Raw genomic sequence first — 5,425 nt, 5'->3', positions numbered from 1 at the left:
CCCCGCAGCCCCCGCGGCGCCTGGCGAGGCCGCCATTTGCCGTGCGGCGGGATCCCGCTGGGCTGAGCCTCGGTCGAAGAGCTGGTAGCTCTTGGGATTTATCTTTAAAACAATTGTCTTTGTAAAAAGTGGATAGTGTTCCCATCGCAAGGACGTTGTTTTAATCCTTGAGATGAGCAAGCCGAGTGCTTGCATTTCTGTTTTATGCCTGAGCACATCTTCTGGATAAACTTTGAGAAGGGACGGGGATGTGTTAAGCAGGCGGTGCGGGCTGGATTCCACCGCAGCTGCTGGCAACAAGCACACTCTCTTTTCCAGTGGCACCAAACACTGCCCTCAAGGTCACATCTTTCAAAGGTGCAAAATAATTTCCCTCTTGTGCTGCTCACATCCCAGAAATTCTTTCGAGCAATTTCCTCTTATCTTGAAATTCAAACAGCAGAAGTGGATCTGCTGAACAGCAAGACCATGGGAGCCATTCAGCTGCACTTACAGCCTAACCTTGTTTCATTTCCTGCCCTTTCCCAAGTTTGCAATATGTGTGCTAACCACTGAACCATCAAGTCTGCAGAACTTTATGGTTTTAAGCAGGACTGTTGGTGAAATTACAGAAATTCTACTTTAACTCTCCAGCATATACCAAATTTCAAAGAATAGGGGAACCTTTTCAACAGGGGAAAAGCAAGTGCTTGTTCTAACATATATCATGAATTTAAAACAGTTACTTTCTAGACCCATTGTTAGAATATGGTAATATCTGTGCCAATTTTTCTTAGATGTTTTCTTAGGTGTTAAGATGTGGAAGACCAGGGAGAATGTCTCTGGTGGCCACAGAGCTCAAAAAAACTTTTCCTGGGAAGTGCTTCAATTCTTCCCTTTCTAAACTGACTTCTCCAAGAGCTTCATGTAGAGGAGCCTCTTGCTTCTACTGCTGACAAGGACTCCAGGATCACTCTCTTCAGCTGTGTACTCCTCCTAGATGTCTCCCTTGTAGCACTGTGCTGGCTCAAAAGCATGGGTAGAGCTCTGCAGCCATTTAGCTTACATCAGACACATAAACTTGCTGGTTTCTTAGCAAAATCTTAAGCCAGAGTGATTTTCCAATTTGTGTAAAATAGGCATTTTCTCCTCTGTAGCATCAATTTTCCTCTCTCTAAAAGGGAAGGTGCGGTCAAAGAAACGGCAAAGGATTTCTTGGTGTCTAGAACGTACATCCCAGGAAAGAGACACCTAAAAGAAAAGAAGTGCCTGTGTTTTAATGAGTATGCCCCTCAACCCTTGGGAAATAACTTTTTTGGTGGAGTAGCTGTCACAGGGACAGTAACTGTGAGAAAAGACTCATGACCACAACCAGTTAAGTGACAAGTGATCCACCACTAGAGGGAAATCTGCTTATGTTGCCCTGCAGAAGATACATTGCAGTCAAAGAGGAGCTGAGGAAGGGCAAGCTGCTGAGACTGAGATTCAGAGATGAATTACAATTGTTTTAGAAATGGGGACCTCCTAGGGAACAGGCTTGGAGTAAGCATGTGGGCAGCCTCTGGTAAGGATATGAGACACTGACACGTAACTTAGGTGAGACAAGGAGCTGACTTTCCATGTGGTAAGAAGCTTGTGAGATTGTTTTATGAGGCTTTTCTAGAAATGGAATTGAGACAGGCTCCAACAAATTGAAGGGCATGAGGTGGGATGAGCAGTGACTTTGGTACGCACACAGCAACAAAGATTTCAATCAACACTGAAAGACATCATTTTCAACAACACATTTCAGGCTTTAGACCACTTATCCTCGGAGTTCTTAGCTTCCTGACCAGGGAGGTGATTGTCCCCCTGTACTCTGATCTGGTGAGGCCGCACCTCGAGTACTGTGTTCAGTTTTGGGCTCCTCACTACAAGAAGGACATCAAGGCCCTGCAGCCTGTCCAGAGAAGGGCTACGAAGCTGGTGAGGGGTCTGGAAGACAAGTCCTGTGAGGAGTGGCTGAGGGCAGTGGGGTTGTTTGGTCTGGAGAAGAGGAGGCTCAGGGGAGACCTTATTGCTCTCTACAACTGCCTGAAAGGAAGGTGTGGGGAGCTGGGGGTCAGCCTCTTCTCACACAGGTAACTAGTGACAGGACTAGAGGGAATTGCCTCAAGCTGCACCAAGGGAGGTTGAAGTTAGAAATGAGGAGACATTTCTTCTCAGAAAGAGCAGTCAGGCATTGGAATGGGTTGCCCATGGAGGTGGTGGTGTCACCATCCCTGGGGGTGTTTAAGGAAAGGTTGGACATGGTGCTTAGGGACATAGTTTAGTGGGTGACATTGGTAGTAGGGTGATGGTTGGACCAGATGATCTTCGAGGTCTTTTCCAACCCTAATGATTCTATGATTCTTTGATTTTCTTCAAGGTAGGCCATCAAAATTGCCAAGTCTTCCTAAAAACCTATAGAGCTAGGGAAAGACCAAGCTGCAATGTTGGAAGACCATGTCCAGGGCAGGTCTTGCCCTCTGTTTACCCTCTGCAGTGACCTTTACCTCTCAGAGAAAATAGGTCCCAGCTCCAAGAGAGGACAGGTTATCTTCTGCTTCAAAGTCTCTCTGGAGAGAGGAGATCTGTCAAAGAAATGCAGAACAAGGCTTGGAAATTGGCTTAATTACCAACAGGATAATTGTCATATTACCCTAAGTAATACAAATTCCTTCTCAGCCATTACATGGAGTGTTTCTAGATTGCGCTTACCAGAGGTACCATGCTCCAAAAAGGACAGGAATCATGGACAGAATGGGTGGGATGAAAGGGTGACTGCAGATACGCTAATTCCATGCATGCAAAGCTATCAAGGTCAGCGACAGCTCGCTTACAGCAGTAAATTCCAGTTTCTTGTGTAATGTATCCAAATTTCTTTATAAGGCATTGCATTCATTTTAGCATCTCTGCTTTTCAGTGCTGCTGAACTTTCCCTTGCATTTTAAAGAGATTAAGGAGAGGTGCCCTTTTGTAAATTACTTTCATTTGTCCTAATATCTTCTCTGAAAACCAAGCAATCCTGATCTTTTGCTGTATTCAGGGGAAATATTCTGAATGTCTGCAGTTGCAATGGAAATGTACAGTTTTCCCTACAAATAAATTTATCTGTTAGTTTAATGCCATTACAATTACAAGAATTCTGCTAAGAAAATAAAATGCTATTCTCGTTTTTTATTTTGTTTAGTTTTAGATCAATTTTTATTATCTTAATAATAATAAATAATACCTCATACAGTTAGCCAGCTCTTTCTTCATGAGTGTTGATTGTTTCAAACCAGGAAAAATACTAGTTGGCAAAATTATGCTCCCAATGAATTTTATATTTATAATACATAACCTGATGGCTTGTTACCTACCAGCTTCTGATAGAATCTTGCTCTTGTTCTTACTTCCATCTCAATGACGTGTAAGGGATGGTGGAGTTTCATGGAGGCAGGGTTTGAGGATTGGCCTTAAAATGATGGTGTGAGTTTCCTTTAAGGAGCAACAAAACTACTTATACCTTCACTATTGCTCAGTCTTCTTTTAATCAATGGACTCCCTTTCTGTTCAAGTCATAGACCTACTAAAGATCATAAATTGAGTGATACCATCAAAGTCCTATTACAGAAAATGGAATGTAAAATCAGCATTTCAACCCAGAGCAGAGCAGGCTGAGGGGAGGCCTCATGGCAGCCTGCAGCTCCCTCACAAGGGGAGCGGAGGGGCAGGCGCTGAGCTCTGCTCTCTGGGGACAGCGACAGGACCCGAGGGAACAACATGGGGCTGGGACAGGGGAGGGTCAGGCTGGGTGTTAGGGAAAGGTTCTGCACCCAGAGGGTGGTCAGGCACAGAAAAAGTCTCCCCAGGGAGATGGCCACAGCACCGAGCCTGACAGAGTTCAAGCATTTGGACAACGCTCTCAGACACATGGTCTATTTTTTGGGTGGTCCTGTTTGGATCCAGGAGTTGGACTGGATGATCCTTGTGGGTCCCTTCCAACTTGGGATATTCTATAATTCTATGATTCTACGTGATATTTATATTGAATATATCTCATTAAAACATCAATGATAAATATGTAGATATGACTGGGGAGAGAAAAGGTTATCTTTTCTTCTGATAGTCTGAAGTTTTTTCCATCGTAATTTAATATGTAATTTGCAAGCCAGAGAGAATGGTTGCATTTTTATTTTTCTGTCTTCAAATGTTTTTCTTCAGTACTGCCAGCACAAGGCCCCCGGGCTCAGATGACGAAGCAGCAGCTTCATCACTGGCAAGTGCTGGGTTGTGTAGCTTGGCATGCCACCCTCCATCACAGCATAGGGCCCTGGGGGTGCCAGAACCTGATCTCAGCATCTTTCTTCCCCTCTGGAATTCCATCCCAATGACTCTCCTATCTCTCTCAGAGCACGCCCAATGCCTCAGCAACACGAAAAGGAAGATTGATACCTCATATCTTCCCCCAAAAAACAGGGAATTTAGACATACATTCATCAAAAGGAGTCCTCAGGACTCTTATTTACTCTTTTACAACATTCAGTAAAGGTTTTGCTCGTAGTTTCTACATTACCCCTTTCTAATGGTTTTCATTTTAGGCGGGAAGAGTATTAATTTTTTGTATCTCCTTATCAAGGTCAGCATTTGTCTAAAAATATATCAAATTTTTCTTTTGCTGAGACACGTACAAACCTGCTGTTTTTAGTGACTGAGAGACCTCAGTTTTGCTTTATGCTGATAAACCACAGAGAGACAGAAGATTTAGAAGAGGAGAGAAGTGACAGTGCTCCAGCCCCTCACTGCAGCAAACCAGTTTCTTGGTACCATGTCCATCACTGAACTTCACCATGTCTCTGTGTGCACATGAATGTTTTCGGTTTTTGCAAAATAACATAATCAAAGAGACAAGTATTCTAATATTTAGGATTCATTTCCAAAACAAGACTGTTCTTCTTCAGTAAATTCTGCAACCATTTTCACCTTCTCCCTAAATAATTCAGTGCAATATAAATACAAGCAGTAAAAAAAAAAAATGATGCTGAGATTTAAAAGTACTTAATACAATTTCACTTTAATGAATAGCATATGCAGAACAAATTAGAACCATTAAAACTATTTCTACTGTAAATACAATCTGAAATTTGACATGAGGATACAGTATTACATATTGCTACAGGCAGTTATTAAATTAATTCAACATTTTATAATGCTAACAGTTTATATTGCTAACTATATTTATGCTGATCTCAATGTGATTTGCAGTATATTAACCTTTTTGTAAAATATTTACTGTTTTGACAAAAGTGAAACCTGTCAGTTCTTATGTGGCTAGAACCAAATACTATTGAATGGAAATAGAAAAGCACTCATTTGTAGACTTATTTTTAACTCTTTGCTCTACTAGTTTGCCTTCTATTTTTGCAACAAATTTCCATAAAAG

The sequence above is a fragment of the Cygnus olor genome, chromosome 3, assembly GCF_009769625.2.
Source record: "Cygnus olor isolate bCygOlo1 chromosome 3, bCygOlo1.pri.v2, whole genome shotgun sequence".
In the NCBI taxonomy this organism is placed as follows: Eukaryota; Metazoa; Chordata; class Aves; order Anseriformes; family Anatidae; genus Cygnus; species Cygnus olor.
This window is presented reverse-complemented; position numbering follows the sequence as displayed.